Source organism: Giraffa tippelskirchi, chromosome 10 (genome assembly GCF_054371585.1).
Source record: "Giraffa tippelskirchi isolate mGirTip1 chromosome 10, T2T-mGirTip1v1.2.pri, whole genome shotgun sequence".
NCBI lineage: Eukaryota > Metazoa > Chordata > Mammalia > Artiodactyla > Giraffidae > Giraffa > Giraffa tippelskirchi.
The window spans coordinates 72,722,861-72,745,705 of record NC_137284.1 but is presented as its reverse complement, the minus strand read 5'-3'; the positions used below and the strand labels follow the sequence as shown (position 1 = coordinate 72,745,705).

Genomic DNA, 22,845 nt, shown 5'->3' with positions numbered 1-22,845 from the left:
TGACAGTATGAACTCAGTGATGGTGAGATCAGAGTCATTTCTTTTTCAGTTTTATTATACACTAGAAACCTGCCAAAATAGACATTGGCTATTAGGTTGGAAGAGAACTCTCACACTATCATGAACTGTTTTATAGCTGTTTTTTAAGATAAATCCTTCTTTTCTTTAGTTTTCCTTCCTATGATTTGTCTTCTGTCTTTTCTTATTTATTCTATTTTTCTCTTTTAGGTTTTTCTTTATTTTTTTTCCTCTTTCCTTTTCCTCTTTCCCTTCCTTTTTTCCTTTCTTTTCCCAATGTTAGAAACTGCCTATAATGGAATAAGCAAAGCTAAATCTGGAATCAGAAGTAACACAGTGTTTCAGGAAATTAAGTATGCTTTTTTTTGTTGTTGTTACGAATTTTTTTTTTTTAATTGAGCCAGGTCCCTAAATACAAAATAAATCTATCCACAGAATCCTATATACAAGGATGGGGAACACATGTACACCCATGGCTGATTTATGTCAATATATGGCAAAAACCACTACAATATTGTAAAGTAATTAGCCTCCAATTAAAATAAATAAAATAAAAAAATATATATACAAAAATATGAAAAAAGGAATCCTATATACAGAACACAGATTTTAAAATAAAAATTAAAATTCATCTAAAATATCAGGTTATCACAAGACAAAACACTAGAAATAAACCTACAGAAATAATAACAGCAAAGAATCTTTGTAAACAACCAAATGAATGATTAATAAGTAATATACCTAGATTGGAAGGCTCAGTATTGTAAAGATGCCAATTAGCTCCAAAACTATTTATGGATTTAATACCCCCCTTTTTTATTTGCAAGCATTTATTTGAAACTACAAGTAAGGATAGAGACAAGCAAAAACAAAAATCTCTAGACATCAAGGGAAGGTAAAGATTTAAGGCGATGTTAATTAAATTCCCTATGAGGCTGGTGAAGGTCCTATAGCAAGTTCCCACGACTGTGAAACGGACGCTGTGAACAATAATTCCACCTCTGACTTAGAAATTCACAAAAATACCCACGTGCTCTTCAAATACTAACGAGGACGGGGACATTCGGAGCTTCCAGACCTGAGATGGCCTCATAGTAACACACAAAAAAAGTCCCCTCCCCAGGCTGGATCAAGGGAGGTGCGGTCCCTTTGCGGACAGTAAACCAGATGTGAAGACCAAGCCATCACACCTTCCTGCGTCCCCATGGGCACCACGTGCAGGCTCACAAGGTCCTCATCCCCTCTGGCCCCTCGGGGTCTGCAGGACTTTGTGAGGACAGATGACCACGACCCTATAAATTCGTGAACTGCCGGGGGCCTGTGTCATTCTCATCCGCAAAGCTATCTCCCGTTTGGTACCCAGCCATCGGGGAGGAGAGCTCCTGGGATGAGAACATCAGGGCACAGTCAGGAAGTGGAAGAGGATCTGGGTGGTAGTTCGGAAGGTAGGGGTCCTGAGGCCAGTCCAGGCCCGGGGCTGGGGCTGGAGCAGCCGGGCCGTACACGTGGACGCCCTGTGCCGGGACCCACGTGGCCCAGCCACAGCTGGAGACGCCAGGCTCGGGCGCTGGGAGCACCTGCGCGGGGCTGGGGGGAGGAGGGCGGCTGTAGAATCCAGGGCCGTCTGGGAAACGGGGGCTCGCAGCTGCGGCAGCAGATTCCGGAGCGGGAGCCCGAGTCCGGAGGGCTCCGGGGTCCGTGGGCTCATGGCCGGCCCTCCGGTGTCCGCCCTCGGCCTATCGTTGCTCCAGACGGGAGCGTTGGGCCCAGCGGTTCTTGAGCCTGCCCTCTGTGCTCGTCCAGGTGGAGCCTGGCCTCCAGGCGCAGGCGGTCCTGGTAGCTCGGGTACTCGTTCTTCAGAAAGGCTTCTTTGAGCCTCCTGTGTCTTTTCATGCATGGAAATTTTAAATTTTGATGAAGTCCAATTAGTCTACTTTTTTCTGTGGCTACTTATGCTTTTGGTGTCTTTTGTAGAAAAGACTATTCTTTCCTCCACTGAACTGTGTTGGCACTATCCCTCCATTGTCTTCTTTTTAAACAGAGTCGGACACGACTGAAGAGACTTAGCAGCAGCAGTAGCAGCAAGGGCTTTCTCAGATCACTTCCAAGATTTTTCTTACCTTTTATTTTGACATTTCTGAAATCTCATCTCTTGCACAAAACAATTATCATACCAAGTAAACAAGTTAAGAAATATCATTTTACTGTATCCCCTGATGGGGATTCCCCGATGGCTCAGAGGTAAAGAGTCCGCCTGCAGTGCGGGAGATACAGATTCAATATCTGGGTCGGGAAGAACCTTGGAGAAGGGAGTGGCAACCTACTGCAGTATTCTTGCCTGGGAAGTCCCATGGACGGAGGAGCCTGGCGGGCTACAGTCCATGAGCTCACAAAGAGTTGGATACAACTGAGAACACACGCACTCATATCCCCTTGTAACAATCAATTTTTTCTTCAGATGTGTGTCACACTTGTCAGAGTTAAAGGCAAACTTCTGGAAAATAATGTAATCAGTGTAAATTCTAAAGTTTTATATATATACACACACACACATATATACACACACACACCTGTATATATACACACAGACACACACTCACATATATATATAAAGAGAGAGGAACAGGTCATATCAAAGATAAATTCTATTCTGGTTTCTTCTCTGTATAAAGATGTCTGATCTCGAAGGCAGACAAAGACTGAATACCATCCATTACACAAACATTTATTGAATAGCTACCATGGCTCTACCATCACTGATGCTAGGAAAAGTAGCATCTCTCCTCAAGGGACTTAGCTAGGAATAGAGAAAGATCAGTACACATAAGATCACATTCTAGCCCTGTGGCAGGGGCACAACTGTAGGAGCACAGGAAACAACACACCCTTTCTTGGGGAGTTACTCAGAAGGTAGCACTCAAAGAACTGACCTTGAAAATAAAAGACTTCGAACAAGAGGGAAGGGCATATGATTTTCCAGTCAACTGGGTGACATACAAGGCAGAGAAATATTAGAGGAAAGCATGACATATTGAGAGAAGGATCAATATTTTGGTGTGACTAGATGCACAACTGAGGACTGAGAGGTAGGTTGAGGCCATACTGTAAACTGGGCTGACGAGTATGGACTTAATCCTCTGGCCAGTGGAAATCACAGACATTTTAAAATAGGAAATGATCCTGTGCTTATCGTATTTGATGTTATTGCAGTGATCTGCTTCCAACTCTAAAACTCTAAAACTGCTATTATACTCTCTAAAACTTGGACTCTATAAATACAAATAGCAGTTCAAATTGATTCTTTTCAACTATATAGTTAGGTAATTATAAGTAGGTCTCATCACTTCATGGCTAATAGAAGGGGAAAAAGTGGAAACAGTGGCAGATTTTATTTTCTTGAGTTCCAAAATCACTGTGGACAGTGACGGCAGCCATAAAATTAAGACTCTTGGTGCATGGAAGGAAATATATGACAAACTTAGACAGCATATTAAAAAGCAAACACATTGCTTTCCTGACAAAGGTTCATATAGTCAAAGCTATGGTTTTTCCAGTAGTCATGTGATGGTACCATAAAGAAAGCTGAGGACCAAAGAATTGATGCTTTCAAATTGTGGTGCTGGAGAAGACTCTTGAGAGTCTCTTGGACTGGAAGGAGATCAAACCAGTCAATTCCAATGGAAATCAACCCTGAATATTCATCAGTAGGACTGATGCTGAAGCTGAAGCTCCAATATTTTGGTCATCTGATGCCAAGAGCCAACTCACTGGAAAAGATCCTGATGCTGGCAAAGATTGAAGGCAAAAGGAGAAGAGGGTGGCAGAGTATAAGATGGTTAGATGACATCATGGACTCAATGGACATGAGTTTGAGCAAATTCTGGGAGATAGTAAAGGACAAGAAAGTCTGTAGTCCATGGGGTTGTAAAGAGTCAGACACAACTTAGTGACTGAACATACACACACACACATATAATCTCTCTGAGGCTCTGTTTCCCCATCTGTAAACCTCACAGACTTGTGAGAATTAAATAAAATAATACAGGTGAAACTTGGAACATATTACATGCTCAAGAAATGATAGTTATATAAAAATGTCTTTGATGATTTTCCTGTCTTTCCAGTGCTAAATGCCATGAGTGGGACTTCAGTCACTATTTTGGAATGACAGAATGAGTTTAAGGGGTTAGTCCAGTAGCATTTCAAAATACAGGTCTAAAGCTTAAGAGTGAATCTGGGCCTTGTAGCTAATGGCCATGAATCAGAATTCATCTAAAGAGAAATAAGAAATGAAGCTCTGATAGCTGCAAAGCTTCACCAGAGACAGCAGTACATAAAAAGAGAGTATTTCTTAGGAAGGAATATTTAGAGAAAAACAACTCTCATTACATGGTGTAGGAGCACAGAACCTGTGTAAAATTTAAGAAAATTCTGCACCCTTTTCCATCCAAGGAGAATGTGCACATATGTAGAATGTTTTGTACGCAGTTTTAGGGGTTTATAGACATCATGCTGCTAAGTCGCTTCAGTCGTGTCCGACTCTGTGTGACCCCATAGATGGCAGACCACCAGGCTCCACCATCCCTGGGATTCTCCAGGCAAGAATACTGGAATGGGTTGCCATTTCCTTCTCCATACTCATCCCAATATCCCCTGATTTAAGAAGTAAGAAAATAATAAAGAATCAAAGTGTGAGACTTGGAAGGAGCAGATAAGGAAAAACTCCATACTGGAATATATATTAACATAGATTGTATCTGTGGTGATAATTTAAGAACCTGGCCTTTCTGCTGGTGATGTGGAATAGGAAATCAGAATAACTGTTCAGTGTGTGGATGGATATCCTTATTTATCAATATAGCAAAGTTCAAATCAAATATCTAGCAATCTTAAACTAGGCAAGAATAAGCCTCTTGCAGTGCTGACAACTTTGTGGTCAAACATTTCATGAATTTCCTCCAATTACACTACTAGTCAAATTTAAAGTTGACACCAAGCCAAGTGCATTGTATCTATATTGTTTTTCAAATGTATGTTTCTCATCACCCTAAGAATGGCAAGCCCATAGACTGTCCAGACAATGATGTTTTCTACTTCCTAAGCTTATGGAAAAATTCTGTTCAGACATAGTGGTTTATGTAGGCTTCCCAGGTGGCACTGGTGGTAAAGAACCTGCCTGCCAATGCAGGGATATGAGATGTGGGTTCGATTCCTGGGTTGGGAAGATCCCCTGGAATAGGGAATGGCAACCCACTCCAGTATTCTTGCCTGGAAAATTGCATGGACAGAGGAGCCTGGCAGGCTACAAGTCCATGGTGTCGCAAAGAGTCGGACACAACTAAAGCAACTTAGCGTGCATGCATGCAGACATAGTGGTTTATATAGACACAGTGGTAGAAAAATCTTCCTAAAATTCATGTTTCTTTCTAATTCAAATCTGTTTTCCATGCTTAATCTCCTTATCTCTTTCTAAAGGAAATGGAAAGAAAGGTTAAAAGGTCCTTAGAGTTGTATTTCTAACTAGTTCCTATTGATGAAGTGAGGTAATTCTTTTAGAGTAATTAGATTCTGCTCATTTCTTTAGGCTAGAATCCTTTAGCATCTTATTTTAACTGGTAGTAAAGTCTAAGGCTGGATGTGATTTTTTCTCTGCCTGTTATGCACAACTAAAATGAACTAGTCAAGGAAGCTTGGGTAGTTAGTTTCCCCAATAGTTAGAGGCTTTCCCAGCCTCCACTGCAGCTTTCCATAAAGCACATGCTCAGAAGTGGCACTAGTGGTAAAGAAGCTGCCTGCCAATGCAGGAGACACGGGGGATGCACATTCGATCCCTGGGTCAGGAAGAGCCCCTGGAGTAGGAAAATGGCAACTCGCTCCAGTATTCTTGCCTGGAAAATTGCATGGACAGAGGAGGCTGGCAGGCTGCAGTCCACAGGGCTACAAAGAGTCGGGCAAGACTGAGCAACTGAATGTATATACACAGAGGCAACTATGAAGGGATACAGGGCAAATAGACCACTATATATCTCCGATAGCCTCAGTTAGGCTCTGGAATTTAAAATGAACATACAATAATGTGAAAGATTATACAGTTAAAATACCAAATTGCTTGTGACTTCTGAGTCTGTGGCACAAAAATGAATTGGTGCACTTTTTAAAAAATGCTTTCTGAGAAAAACATTCACCCACACCAGTTTCTATACCCCAAACCAACAGATGACACACATACCCTGAAGCTAATAAAACTGATGACAGATATATCTATTTAAGACTATGGATTGTGACTCCCAGACAGCTGGAAAATGATTTACTGGAACAGTTTCTAAATACAGTAGCTGCCTTTTCCATACCAACATTACAACAATTGGCAACAACTGTGTCCTCAGAAGCTTGAGCTCAGGAAACTGGCAATGTCATGTCCCAAAGCTAGTTTTGGAAAGGGCGCTATTTCATGTTAGATCAGATAAATGCCAACCTGAAAATCCATTGGCGTGACAACTGACTCTGGAACTTTCCATTTCTCTTTAGATCGATCCACACATCTGCAATAGGTACTTATTTGAAGGAAGGAGAAAAGAGCTTAAAAAATAAATCTCTGCAGCCTTAACATGTTCAATTCAACATTTTGTTGTTGTTGTTCAGAACCTAACATTTGCTAAATGCTGTATTAAAAGGTTCAAGGTTTACAAGATAAGCAGGACATTTAGATAATATGTAGACCTTTCATGGGAAATGTAAGAGAAAAAAGCAAGAACATCAGAAAGTGAAAGTCACTCAGTCATGTCCAACTCTCTGCAAGCCCATGGAAAGTAGCCACCAGGCTCCTCTGTCCGTGGAATTCTCCAGGCAAGAATACTGGAGTGTGTAGCCATTCCCTTCTCCAGGGGATCTTCCCAACCCAGGGATTAAACCCCATGTTGTCAGATTCTTTACCAGCTGAGCCACCAGGGAAGCCAGAATTTAGGCATTTATTTTGGCATTGTTCCTCACTCCACAACTACTGTAAGGATCACAACCATGACCTTCTCTCGCCTTCAATTCTCTTCTACTTAAAGTTACTGCTTTTAAGCACTGGCAGGAGCACTGGTATTAAACTCTGACCTTCTGCAGGAGGTGGTACAATAAGCCTACACATTTAGTAAGACTTACAGCTCTGTGGTAGCTAGTTCAGGAGGTGAGCTTGTGCTTCCTTATTCCCTGGCTTTCTGCTTATGGGATATGGAAAACGCTAGAGTGCTGTTAACCAATTAAAACTCAAAAATTAAAGCTTGAGAACCTTTGGTACCCCAAATTAGATTTACTATGATACCTGATTCATCACAATTTCATCACTAGTCCACGCAATTTAGCTATTAGGAAAGAGTATTAGTGGTTCCTATGTTAGATTACTGATGTCATGCAGACGGGACCATGCCTGTGAGTCAGCACTGTGTCTTCTATATATGTAGGTTTAGGGTAACCAACTGTCCCTATCTACCCAGGACTGTCCCATTAGCAGGTAAAAGTCTTTGGAAAACCAGGAAAGCTGGTTACTCTAAATCGACAGGCAGTCTCTTTACCCCTGAGCCACCTGGGAAGCCCTTAGAATGGGCACCAAATATATATTTGTTAGATAAAAGGATGAGGAACTTAGTAAGTGAATAAATATCTAGAAGTTTTATAGACACTGAGCCAGAAGTAAAAAAATACGGATGCTTGGAATTAAGGAAAAAATGAATTAGAAAATTTAAACTCTAGAGATAGGAATGAACTCAATAAAATGGTGTTGTAACATAAAATTAATGTTATCTCATTATTGCAGTTAACATTTATTGGGTGCTTACTACGGGCTAAGCACTGTACCAAGTGATTTTTTTAAAAAATTTAATCCCATAACAAATATACGAAGCAAGTATTATTACTGGCCACAATTTTACATATTGAGGAAATGAACCTTTCAGAGGTTAAGCAACTCTATCAAGCTCTTGCTGCCAACAGGTAGTGGAACTGAAATGGTAATATTAATACCATATGCTTCCACAGAACTCAGCACTTCCTTATCAGGATACTCCTCACACTTCCCTGTAACTGCTTGTTTAGCGTTTGTTTCCCCCCTCTACAAAGGCAGAGTCTGTGTCTGTCATGTCTAACATTTTGTTCTCTGAACCAAAGTACTCGGCATTCAGTCATAGTAGCTCAATGTCTGTGTATGTGTGCTCAGTCTCTCAGTCATGTCCAATTCTTTGTGACCCAAAAAGACTGTAGCCCTAGACAGCATATTAAAAAGCATACTAAACCTAGACAGCGTATTGAAAAGCAGCAACATTCCTTTGCCAACAAAGGTCTGTCTAGTCAAAGCTATGGTTTTTCCAGTAGTTCATGTGTGGGTGTCAGAGTTGGACTATAAAGAAAGCTGAGCGCCAAAGAATTGATGCTTTTGAACTGTGGTGTTGGAGAAGACTCTTGAGAGTCCCTTGGACTGCAAGGAGATCAAACCAGTCAATTCAAAAGGAAATCAGTCCTGAATATTCATTGGAAGGACTGATGCTGAAGCTGAAGCTCCAACATTTTGGCCACCTGATGTGAAGAACTGAATCATTGGAAAAGACCCTGATACTGGGAAAGATTGAAGGCAGGAGGAGAAGGGGATGACAGAGGATGAGATAGTTGGATGGCATCACTGACTCGATGGACATGAGTTTGAGCAAGCTCCAGGAGTTGGTGATGGATAGGGAAGCCTGGCATGCTGCTGTCCATGGGGTCGCAGAGTCAGTCACAACTGAGTGACTAAACTGAACTGAAGACTGTAAGCTCACCAGGCTTTTCTGTCCATGGGATTCTCCAGGCAAGAATATAGGAGTGAGTTCCTATTTCCTACTCCAGGGGAATCTTCCTAACCCAAGGATCAAACCCATGTTTCCTGCATTGGCAGGCTGATTCTTTACCACTGAGCCACCTCTGAAGCCCTAGTAGCTCAACAGTTTTTGTCAAATGAATGAATCCATAAGTTGAAGAATCAATGAACCCATGAGACAACAGGATTTACAAATTATAGAGAAAAATAACTGATCGCTAACATTCTTCAAGGGTTACAGTACAGATTCCTATTCCCTGACATGATTACCCACACTTGGTTTTTAAAACAGATCACAGCTATAACAACCACACAGTGACACATGTTTGGCACAGAAAATAGACTTTCTAAGCAGAGGAGCCAAGTGCTGTCTTGTTGGAAGCTGAGCTGCGAGAAAGGCAGTAACTTTTTGGCAAAATGTAGACATGAAAACTAGAGATCATGAATTAATAGTTCATACAAGTAAGGATGACCTTGGCATAAAGACATTATTAAATAAACTCTCTTTGTCGGAGGATATGTTTTTCTACCTTCTTAATTCCTCATGGAGTTACTCCCAACCCAAATAAGAACAAACAAAAGACAGATGGATTTCTGTTGGATTGATCCTACCCTTTTGTAACAGAGGGCAGACGAGCACATAGAGTGAAGCCAGGTTAAAGGCAGGTGAGGACTAGCAGTTCTACCAAGTGAACTGCTTGATATACTCCTGCTAAGTCACTTCAGTCGTGTCTGCCTCTGTGCAACCCTATGGACTGTAGCCCGCCAGGCTCCTCTGTCCATGGGATTCTCCAGACAAGAGTACTGGAGTGGACTGCCATGCCCTCCTCCAGCTTAATATACTCAGGACCACTTAATCAACCTAATCCTGTGAAAACTGCACAGAATTTTTCTCGTACAGACCACTCATACGTAAATTTTTCTCAAAGAAGATTCAATAGGGGATGATGGTAGATGAATAGATGGATGGATTCAGGTGATGACAGCGGGTATGGAAATGAAGACATTCACTATGAAAATGGAATAAATAATCAAAAAGCTGTAATTCCTCAAGTATGTTTGTAAAGTGGGAGCAAAAATACACATTTGAAAAGTAAAAAATTAGAAATTTGTAGTTTTAAAAATTCTTTTTAATGGTGTATCAGAAAGGGGCACAATTTAATCAATGTGATGATGAGTTTAGTTTTAAGATATGTTAAGCGGGGATAGAGCACAAGATCTAGAGAAGAACAGTTGGAATTACAAGATTAGAAAGCTCATTTGAGATCTGGATTAGAGACCAAGATTTGGGGATCAACAACATGGATGTGATCACTGAGGCCATCAACATAGGTAAATCTGTCCAGAGATAAGAGTGAGAAAACCAGCAAGCCTTAGGAATATCCACAGAAAATAGAAAGATGGTGTAATTAGAGGAGTGGTCACGAAGTTTCTTGTTTAGGATTCTAGAATTCAAGTGTTGAAAGAGCAGGGAGTGCAATATTCAAACTTGCTTAATATAACAACGGGTTCAAGAAGGAAAAGATTAAGAGAAGACATTTGAATTTGTCAAGAAGGAAAGTCCCTGATAAAGAGAATATTGGTTTATGGAAAGTAGCCAAAAGCAAATTAAGGGGTGAGAGGTAAAGTGAAGGGAAGTGGTAAGTGTACACCTTTCAAGGAAGGACTTCGGGTATAAAAGGAAGGAAAGAAGTATAATGGTGGGAAATGTTAGGGGCACAAGGTTAACAAAATAAAAGGGCACTGATATAATAAAGAAGAATCTCCCTGAATTTGAAGCTATTCCCTCCTAGTAAATTAGTAGCCCTGAGAGACTCATTAAACTCTGGGAGGGCACAAGGGTATTGTTCCACGCATTGTAGCTGCAGCCTGACAAAGCATAGAGGCTATTATTCATGGCTTTAGGAAAAGCACTTCCTGTCACATTGGAGAGACTCCCTAGGAAATAAAGATACCATTATAAGAAACAGAAGCGGCAGTGTCTGCTTTTCCAGAAGGAAGATATATTTGAAGGTAACTGTCAAATCCTTTAGCATAAAGCTCATCTGCCATGATCAGATTTTAAACCTCTGGTTTAAAATCAACCTTACATCTGTCCTGTGTCATCTTTACATCCCCATTTCTTTAAGTAAAATAAGAAATTTGGAGTTGAAGAACTGTAAAAAATCTTTAAGCTTTCAAAAATCTATGTTATCTGATTCTTTAGCTTCTCATACATCACCTGTAAGGAAAGGAAGGGTCTTCATCATTCAAAATACCAAGAATGAACAGAGGAAGCTTTTATCTTCTTTTTCACTTCCTCTTCCTCTCCATTTTCTTTCAATTTGCCCTATTTGGCTTAAAAAATGTTGCTTGAAAACTTTATGTATTATGGGTCCCCCATGAATGTTAAAAGGCATCAGAGTTTCTACAAAGCTGACTTTTTATATATTTTTACAAAATGTTTACATATTTTTACATACTTTTTACATATTTTTACTTACCATGTAGCTCCTAGGATTTTTGTTAACAGCATTATCAGCTGTAATATCAGAAAAGCAGTGACAATAAAACTTATCATCACCATGTCAATTTCTTTGACCTACTTAAATTTTGAAGACAGAATGTACATTATTGAAATAGAGTTCTCATCTGTAGACCTTAGACTTTTGAATTTACTTGGAAGAGTGTAAGAATTCTGCTCTTCTCCATAATTCTATGTTGTACAAACTTTTAATGATGCACCTTGTAAATACTGGAGCTACAATATCAAATGTTTCCATTCATTTTGTCACACATTCATTGAAAACCCGTTATTGTCAGATTTAGAAGATAGCAAAATGAAGTCAGGCTAGTAACCTACATGAGCTAAGTATCTAATAGGAAAGGAGAATGGCCACATTTATAAGTTTCCTCCTGATCCTAATTCACACTGTAACATGCGCTTTCACCACCATTCTCACTTGACTCTGACAGCTGCCTTACAGAGTAAGCATGCATGTTAGTTTCCTACTTTACAGATGATGAAATCAAGAAAAAGAGAGGGAAAGTGACTTGCTCCAAGTTCGAGCTAGTAAAAGATGGACTAAAACCTTAATCTTCCCATTGAAAAAACATCAAGCTCCTTCTCCTCTGTATGGAAGCAGTGGTATCCAAGGAATGTTTGGACACTCTTAGTTAGAATAGATACATTGGGGTGAAATTGGAGGAGAGGGGTATTATTGGAAGAGATAATGTTAGAAAGCCAGACAAGGACAATTTATTAGAGAAATTTAAATCTCAATCATAGCAGGTTAGGTGATACTATGTATAGATTAGGAGCTAACCAAAGATTTTGAGCAGGGGGAAGACAAGGTTAGATCTAATTTTTAGGAAAGGAACCTAATGTCCATAGGTGGCTGGTGAGATGAGCAAAGTAGTGGAAGCAGAGTCTAGCTCTTACTACTTGGCCCAAGAAGGGGATGGGCGAGTCATTGCCGACTCAGAGACAGTGGGGTTGGAAAGGAAGGGAATGGACATGGTTTTTCTAATGGGAGGTACTAGCTTTGGATTTATAGGAATATCACCAGGCCTAGATTCAGGCCATATATCGTAGTATCCACTATCCCATCTCTGAATAAAAGTATTCAGTCTTACAAAAAATTTACTGTGAGAGGCAGGAGACTTAAAGATCACTTCCTTTAACTAGAATCTACTTGATGATTTCAAGTAATTAACTTGCTCAGCAAGCTTTAGTAAGTCTGCGTTCCTTTTTTTTTATTTTCTTCCTTACACTCTTCCTAAACTCTCTATATAATGGGTCATGGTGTAAATCAGCTTGTTGGTTTAATTTCATTCATTTCAGTTTCGTCACAGTTTTCTGGTTCCTTCAAAGCAGAAATCCTATTTTGGTGAAATCACATCCATATCATGTCCTCTATCCATATCAGTATGTGCCAAGTCACTTCAGTCATGTCCGACTCTCTGCCACCCATGGACCATAGCCCACCATGCTCATCTATCCATGGGATTCTCCAGGCAAGAATACTGGAGTGGGTTGCCATGCCCTCCTCCAGGGGATCTTCCCTACCCAGGGATCAAACTACAACTCTTATGTCTTCTGCATTGGCAGGCGAGTTCTTTACCACTAGAGCCACCTGGAAAGCCCCTATTCATACCAGTATAACTTTCCAAATACAATTCAGTTCCATTCCAGGGTTTGTAATAAGAATATATGTGACACTAGACATAATCTCACACTATAACCAACATCTATATCTTTACTCAATTGTGTAAAAAATAAATTTTGATTTTCCTTATGTACCTGAATTAGAATTGCTTAAACCTCCACTGGTCAATGCAGGACATTAGCCCCTCAACCCTGATACTCCACTCCCAAGTACCCCTCTGATGCCTAAAGATGCTTTTATATGCACTAATAAACAGATCTCTTATCTTACATCCTGGCTTCTCCCACAGCGTCTGCTCTCAGCTAGTGACCATCACAATTAGCGTCTGTGGCCTTGGACAATATTCTCTTTTGGCTTTCTGTCAAGGTAGCTAGATCAGGCCCTTTTCTCATTCACTAAACTTGAGACTAGGCTATAATGTTGAACAAGAAGGAGCAGAGATGATGGGAGAGTTCAGTTCAGTTCAGTTCAGTTGCTCAGTCATGTCCAACTCTTTGCGACTCCAAGGACTGCAGCACACCAGGCCTCCCTGTCCATCACCAACTCCTAGACTTTACTCAAACTCATGCCCATTGAGTCGGTGATGCCATCCAACCATCTCATCCTCTGTCGTCCCCTTCTCTTCCTGCCCTCAATATTTCCCAGCATCAGGGTCTTTTCCAGTGAGTCAGCTCTTCGCATCAGGTGGCCAAAGTATTGGAGTTTCAGCTTCAACATCAGTCCTTCCAATGAACACCCAGAACTGATCTCCTTTAGGATGGACTGGTTGGATCTCCTTGCAGTCCAAGGGACTCTCAAGAGTCTTCTCCAACACCACAGTTCAAAAGCATCAATTCTTCAGTGTTCAGCTTTCTTTATAGTCCAACTCTCACATCCATACATGACTACTGGAAAAACCATAACCTTGACTAGACGGACCTTTGCGGACAAAGTAATGCCTCTGCTTTTCAAAATTCTATCTAGGTTGGTCATAACTTTCCTTCCAAGGAGTAAGCGTCTTTTAATTTCATGACTGCAGTCACCATCTGCAGGGATTTCAATGTATAATTTACAGTTGCTGCTTCTCTCTATAGCCACACTCAGGACCCATCAGGTCCAGACTCTCCAACAGATGTAGCACCCTCTGGCTTCTAGAAAAACCTCAGATGAGGTTCATGAGCAATGAAGCAAATCCATACTGAGTAAGTGTTGAGACTAGGGATGGGGTGTGAATCTCTCTTTCAAGAACTTTGGCTTTCAGCATGTGTATGACTTGTACAGCATCAAAGGGTCAAATATGTTTCTGTTGTGTGTCAAAGCATGCCTCACCCTGACAGTTTTCTCAGTAACTTCAGAAAACACGATCAGTGTAAGCCCAGACTGAGACGAACAACTGAGCAAACATCTTTCAAACTGAGAGGGAATTGAGGGGGAGTTTTCTGCTTTCTCAGCTCCAGAGAATGTGACTCAAGAATTGTGTCATTATCATAAACTTCTTTAATTTAGTTTTGTTTGGGGGGAGGGGGAGGACTGGAGTACTAGTATTCTATGGGAGTTGTGTGAAGTTCCCACAGCCTTAATGGCTTAAGCAATACAAACGGGTTATCTTATAGTCTAATAGGTTAGAAGTCCAGCATGGGTTTTTCACTGGGTAAAAAATCAAGGTATCAACAGGGCTGAATTTCTTTCTGGAAGCTCTAGAGGAGGATTTATTCCTTCGGCTTTTCCAGCTTCAAGGGGCGATCACATTCTTTGACTCATGGGTATCTTCTTCCATCGTTAAAGGCAGCAATGGCAGGGCAAACCCTAAGTAGCACCTTTATAGCCTTTCTTCCACATCATCTCTCTCTTTCTGAACACGGGCAGGAAAGGTTCTCTGCTAAGGAGCATAATTAGATAGAGCCCACTCTAATAATCCAAAATAATCTTCCTATCTTGAAGTCAGCTGACAAGCAACCTTAATGCCATCTGCAACCTTAACTCCCTTCTGCTTGTAACACAACATATTCATGGACTCGAGGAATTTGGACAGGGACATCTTCAGGAGGTTGTGGTTGGTTAAAGACAAGGAGCTAAGAAATCAGGAAGACATAGGCATTAGAGTGAAAATTGGACCAAAACAAAACAGGCAACATTGGAGTTGTGAGGCATGGAGCTGTACCTCAGGTAGGGACCTCAGCCTAGTGGCTGGGGCTGGGTCCTTCATCCTGCCCATTATCCTAGGTGCTGACCTGAACACTCCTTGACCTGAATCAAGAAGATTCTTCCCCATCATGCTTGGCAGGCCTACACTAAAATGTCCCAGTAGGGGGATGCTGTATGGGTCTAGATGAATCAGAACTGAAGCAAGTTCTGGTGCTGGAGAAAGATCCAGAAGATCCCTGGCATGTTCCAGTTAGTGGCTTGACTGTAAGGAGGTCTACTGTTTCTCCAGGAAAAGGAACAGGGAAAATAAAGCAGGGATGTGTGTGATCAGTCACATTTGACTCTTTGTGACCCCATGGACTCAGCCCACCAGACTCCTCTGTCCATGACATTTTCCAGGTAAGAATACTGACTGGAGTGGATTGCCATTTCCTCCTCCAGGGGATCTTTCCGACCAGTGTTTCCTATGACTCCTGAACTGGCAGGCAGATTCCTTACCACTGCACCACCTGGGAAGTCGAAACCAGGGACACCAACCAGTACAGACATATTTAGAAGTTAAAACTGATATGGGCATGTCAGCTGAAAAGCAGCCATCATTTTGGTCCAGCCAAAGTACTAGGCAATTTTTCAAGTCTCAAAAATCCAAAATATATTCTCATAATCCTCCTCTAGGCAAACAGGAACTTCCCATCATATCTACTCTTCTAAAGCATGCTACCCTTGGTGATTCTAAAAGATCTGTATGTTCTTATCCTATAAAGAAATAGCCCTTTTCTCACTAAAGAGAAAAAAATTATGCAGGCTTTGTCTTTAGTGTACATCTTTCTATATCATGTTCATCAAAATATTTTATGAAAGGTATATTAGATTCTTAATGTATTTATCACTTGATTCCAAACTGAAAACTTTCTAAACATGGGGGCCCACAGGAGTGGCCCTGGGTAAAATTAATATTCCACTTTCCAAACTTCCATTTTAATCACTATGCCCATTAGAAGCAGATTTATTCATGCTAAACTGACTGATATTTCCAAAAATACTCCCTCAGAGTTGAGGAATATCTAACATTGAATTACCCCGATTCTCTTATAAAACCAAAAAATCTGATAAAAGTAATATTGATGTGATCATTCACGGCTATCCCTAATATCTGTTCGTTGATAAAATAGGATAACATAGTAAAAAATCAGCAACAAATTCCTAGAAGCTTTAAGAAATACCTGGGGGAAAGACTGAAGGAAAAAAAAGAGATAAAAATATCAGAGGTGCAAATGCTATGGTTTTCCTGTAAGTCCCTTGAAGTCAATATTTATTCAACAGATTTTTACTGAAGCTACTGAGGCAGGCATCACAGTACATGCTGGAAATATAAATAGGACAGGCCGAGATGATTTTAAAGATACAAGCTTTACTCAGGAGCAGTTTTTGATAAAAAGTGATAATAAAAAATGGTGAGAATGGAAAAAGTTTAGCAGAGGAAATGACTAGTCAAGATTTTGTGGGTTTAAGAATACACTATTTGTATTTGTACAAAACCGTTTTACACCTACATCCTCTTTCTAATGATACCAAATCTTATGCCAGGACTGGTGTATCAGTCATTAAGATTGAAATGTCTAGACGAGACTGATATTCTCAAGGTTCTTAGCAGAATGACTCACTTGGGTATGAAACCACATATACACAAAATAATCACACTTTGCAGTCCAAGGTGGTAGTCTGGCATTTCTCGACATTTACTGTCTTAGAAGTGAGTAACCACAGAATGGCAAGTTGCTATACAAGGTAATCTGATAAAACACTTGAGAAAGATGCCCAGAAATTAAAATGAGTTTATGTCTACACTTTCTAGTTCAAACATCCTTTCCCACTGATATGACTGTACTTACAGTCAAAACAGGGTCTACCACTTTTTAAATGATTAAATCACACAGTTGAATTTTTGGTTCACTTACTCTGAAGCCTGCAGTGGATAACCTCAAATTTAAATTTTTTCCTTTGCCAAAAGTGTATCTATAATTTAATTCAAGAGCTTAAAAACAACTAGAGTAGAACCACCAACTCTACCAAAAGGAGTTCAGAAAAAATGAACCATCCATTACTATAAGCATTCAGGATGTTGTCTCACACTAAAAAATTAAACAGGTAAATGTAATCAAAAGCCACCAGAAAAATAAAAGCCATCTTAAGTTTGTAGATAATATCAAACAGTGTTCCGTGAAGAATTACAGTATAGGTTGTAAATGGCAGAACTTGCATCCTGAAAGGCAAATATTTGGTATTAAAATCACCACTGTTAACTGAGTGCCATAAAGAAAATAAACACAATGGAACACAAAAGAGGCATCTAAATGCTAATATATTTTGGTCAAAACTTTTACAAACTCAGATAGATTTTACCTTTAAGATGCAGAAATTAATATGAACAACTTAATAAATAAAAGTAAACATTGTGTTTTTAGAACATCAGAAGGCTAGAAAATGTAACATGAGTTACCTACAAAGACAAAAATACAAATGTGGGAAAAAATCATCAAAAGGGCATTTTAGTGCAGTGAAAATACACTGTGATATGATAATAATGACATACGTCATTATACATTTGCTCAAAGCCACCGAATGCACAACACCAACAGTGAATCCTAGTGTAAACTCAGGACTCTGGGTGATTATGATGTGTCAGTGTAGCTTTATCCTAACTCACCATTCTGATAACGCTGACAGCAGGGAAGGCTCTGCATGTGTAGGGGTTGGGGAACACAGGAAATCGCTACACCTCTCTCTCAATTATTTGTAAACCCAAAATTGCTCTAAAAAATTGTCTTAGAAAAAAAAGAAATGGCATTCAAATTTTAGAAGTCAAATAAAATTAATTTTTCTCTTAGAAGAATTTCATAGAGCATGGAAATATAATCTAGATATCTTCCTGTTAGACAAAGAATAGCATTATATGAAGTGAGGTATAAGGGAAAGGTCATGTGGTTATGTTTTTGCCCTTTCTTGAGAAGATCTGTTTTCCAACAGCATCTTGGGAATTTAAGGGAGATTAGGAGAGTTCTAGCAGAAAGAAAAAAAAGAAGAAGCAGCAGAAAAAAGAAATTGCCCGAAGGCAATATGCAGACAGACAATAATCTTGAAAGCCAGACTTTGAGAAAAAAAGAATTTCTAGTCAAAAAGAAAGAGGAAGAGGGAAAATTTTACACGTTGGGTCCCAAGGCTTGATAGGAAGAGAAAGGGAGGGGCAGGTAGAAGTCGGAGAGACATTTATAGCTAGATCTCCCCTTTCCAGGCTGAAGTTCTAAAGGCGAGAGGCGTGTGACATGGGACACCATGCCCTCAAAGGCTCCTGCATCAGCCTGCACCCCAAATAGCAGAGAAACTTGCTGGCAGAGAGTGACAAGGCAGAGAGAAGACCTGAGCTTGGTTACCTTCTACACCTGCTTCCTGTGTGTCCCAGATCAGACCCACACAAGCCTGTGTGCCCTAAGGGGGGCATGTGGAAGTTATGAGTTAGGCTAGGGGCTCTTTCAGGGAGCTCAGAAGTTGAGGCTCAGCAGCTGTGTAGTCAAGCACCTGTGAAGTCAGCAGGAAGATGAACATGCTCGAAAGACTCTAGGGTGTCTAGACTCTGTAAATTTCACAGCAAGTACCTGGACAATGCTCAGATCAGATGCTCAAGGAGCCCTTCCCCGGCCACTTGGCTCAGCCTGCTGACCAGTCAGGTGCTTCACAACAGAGGCCAAAGAGGTTCCAGAGGCTACTCCTGTCTCTACAATGTCAAATAAACCACACTCCCCAAAACCATTATAAAAACCAGCTTGGAAAGGGGCAGAGAAGACAGCCTCTAAGATACTGCTTATTTTACTTGAGATTAATATTATAGTGGATTTAGTTTTTGAATGGACCAAATTTTAGATTTTTCTTCCTCCCTTGTAGGTACATATCATGAAGATGATCTGATTGTTACAGAGAAAGGAAGAGGCTCCACTTTCCTTTCAAATCTCAATGAGAATGTGAGCCAACTTGCTACTCCCATTACATGCATCTCGTCATTATTGACTTCTTCAGAGTTCTAGAATATTTTCCTGGAGGCCCAGATTACCTATGCCCACTTTCCAAGTAAGATTCTCTTTCCTGGGCTCTCAGGACACTGCCCTCCTTTCTCTTTCCCTGTCTATGCAGGATCTGCAGATTTCTAAACTTAGCCACTTCTCAAGGCTCAGTTTTTGGCATCACACATGGATTCATTCTGTTTGACGTTTTGTTTCATGGGAAACAATTTTATATGCTATGTGGAAGAAACTACTGGATTGGCCAAAAAGTTCATTCGAATTTTTCCATAATGTTACTTTTGGCCAACTCAATGTTTCATAAACAAATATAAATTTTGTTATGACCAATTTATTCTATTGTCTATAATTCTGCCTTGGATACCTGTTCTGCCACTTTCCTTAAATGAGTTCAGGCGTGTATGGTTCAACTATATTAACCATATATTGATGACCACTCAAGAAGAGGGAATCTCATCAACAGGATATTGCTCAGTGATTTATTTACTATAGGTACGTACTAGAAAACTGAACTGCTTTGGTTGTGATAAGTACACTAAAGAGACATACAAGAGAAGTAAGAAAATATTTTTGCTTTAAAGTAAGAAACAGTACATATACACAATGGAATATTACTCAGCCATTAAAAAAATACATTTGAATCAGTTCTATTGAGATGGATGAAACCGGAGCCCATTATACAGAGTGAAGTAAGCCAGAAAGAAAAACACAAATGCAGTATACTAATGCATATATATTGAATTTGAAAGATGGTAATGAAAACCCTATATGCGAGACAGAATAAGAGACACAGATGCATAGAACAGTCTTATGGACTCTGAGGGAGAAGGTGAGGGTGGGACATTCTGGGACAATAGCATTGAAACATGTATATTATCATATGTGAAACAAAACACCATTCCAGGTTCGATGCATGAGACAAATGCTCAGGGCCGGGGCACTGGGACATCCCTGAGGGATGGGATGGGGAGGGAGGTGGGAGGGGGGTTCAGGATGGGGAACACATGTAAACCCATGGCTGATTCATGTCAATGTATGGCAAAAACCACTACAATATTGTAAAGTAATTAGCCCCCAACTACAATAAATAAATTTATTTAAATAAATAAATAAATAAAGTAAGAAACAAATTGCCAAAGTAAACCAATAAGAAATGCATGCCTCTCAAAGAAAGATAATGGACGAATAAAGAAAGATCTGTCCAACCATTCAATTTTTATATGACCTCATGAAGTTGACAGGTTCAATTTTAAGCTTCTGTGTTCACTTTCTTTATTCCAAATGGATGGAGCGTTTGAGAAAAAGTTACAATGAAACAACAGTTTGCAAAGTCCAGTGAGCAAGAAAAGTCAATTTTAACGAATTCAAATCAGTAAATTTCAACATAACCAGGATTGGCAGAGCATGTACTACTTGACAGATAAATATATAGAGGAACAAAGCATGATCTTGTCCTCAAGGAACTTTGCATTTAGTAGGGGGAACAGAGAATTACAACCAGGCAGAACCTCAGGACTCTGACAGAGGTGCAAAAAAGGGGGAAACTTTCTTTTATTTTCAGGTAATGAGAATGGCTTCTATAAGAAAATGACCAATGAGTTTGACTCCGAGGATGGGCAGACCGTGGGCAATATTCTGAGCAGAGAGAACCATTCGGACAATGGCATTTCCACAAAGCTTATTTCCTGCTCCTTTGCTTTTATGAATAGTAATTAACTATAGTAGTAAATTAACTCTTAAAACCATAATACAAATGTTTCAAAATTGTTTATCAACATATGTGATATTTATAGCAAAAATATAATTTCTAATTCAAAGTTAAAGAAAATTTCTATCATTACAGCATTTTATTTCACTGAAGTAAAATTCATGTGTAATTAATCATTTTACAGTGTACCATTTATGGTACTAGTGCATTCACAATGTTGTACAACCATCACCTCTCTTGTTTCAAAACTATTAAAGCATTTTAGAAGAAAGACTGAAATCATTTGAATGCTCATATATGTATATGATTTAAACTCATTATCATTCTCTCACCCAACACTAATTGGTCCATATTAGAGCTCGAGAGCTATGTATTTCCTGAAGAGTGAAGTGAAACTTGCTCAGTTGTGTCAAACTCTTTGCAACCCCCATGGACTATATGGTCCGTGGAATTCTCCAGACCACAATACTAGAGTGGGTAGCCATTCCCTTCTCCAGGGTATCTTCCCAACCCAGGGATCGAACCTAGGTCTCCTGCATTATGGGTGGATTCTTTACCAGCTGAGCCACCAGGGAAGCCCTAGAAACTATCAAATTAGTCTATACTTTTAGGATTTCACACCTTCAAATTATTTTACTCAGTTCAAAAATTTTCAGTTTTTAATGTTTTTAGATAATATTTCCATACTGTTTAGGCCATAAGATGCACATTAAAAGTCCTTATCTGTGGCATATACATATAATGGAATATTATTCAGCCCTAAAAAGGAGGAACTTTTGATATATGACCACAAGATAGATGAACCTGGAGGATGAGATTATAAATTTAAAAAGTCAGTCACAAAAGGACAAATACTGCCATATTTCACTTACATGAGGTAACTAGAGTAGTCAAATTCACAGAGACAGAACACTGGGGTGGTGGTGTCAGGGGCTGGGAGGAAGGGGAAAACAAAGTTACTGTTTAATGGGTACAAAGTTTCAGTTTGAAGAAGATGAAAGATTTTCTGGAGATGCATGATGGTGACAGTTGCACAATAATATGAATATATTTAATGGCACTGAACTGTATACTTAAAAATGACCAAAATGGCAAATTTTATATTTCCCACAATTAAAAAATTTAAAAAATTATCCAGATAAACAACATTGTCCCACTAAGATGCACTGAATAAACATTCTCATTGCTATGAGAAAACACAGTAAATGTCTTTATTGTGCTATAGACATATCATCTTCGTGGTTATATTAACAGCTAAGGGTCATTCCAAGGGTGGAAAAATACATGAAATTGATCTAACTAGCAGGAACACAGTATCTCTGGGATGATAGTCAGCTCACATGAGAAAGACAGTTTCTGGTAAGAGGGATAAGTCTTCCATCTTGGGTTCTTTTGTTCTAAAACTGCCCTTGTGAACAAAAGAGATCAGTATATCCTGACTTACTGCATGTCTGACATATAATGAGTTAGGAATGATTGTCTTTTAAGAAAAAATAATTCTTGAAAAGTCTTCTAACCACAGAAAAGTGTTTTGAATGTGTACTGCTCCTGGGAAAGAAAACAAAACTCTGCTTTTAAAAATAAAAACCAAAACAAATATTTATGTGTCAGACACATTATATATATTATCTTGTTGACTTTGTATTTCTATTGTATGATGGTCATTGGATTACAACTACCCTAAGGAGCCATAATATAGATTTGGGCATTTAAAAGCACTGCTAGGTATCTGAGGAAATGACTAATTTAGAAGACGTATATTAATAATTCAAGAAACTTAGGACTAAGATAAAATGTTATAAAATCATAGTCTTTTAAACATTATGTTTGTATGAAAACTGTTCAAAGGCAAAATTATTTTTCAGTGATTTTTGTTTATAATGAATAGTATCATTTAGTATGGCATATCACAAGTACACAAATTATCTAAGTGATGAATGA

General features: G+C 39.5%; 1 pseudogene; it reads right to left on the bottom strand.

Moving 5' to 3' along the window:
* Positions 1-1,310: 1,310 nt before the first annotated feature.
* On the bottom strand, positions 1,311-1,911 carry LOC145523927 (uncharacterized; annotated as a pseudogene).
* Positions 1,912-22,845: the final 20,934 nt, after the last annotated feature.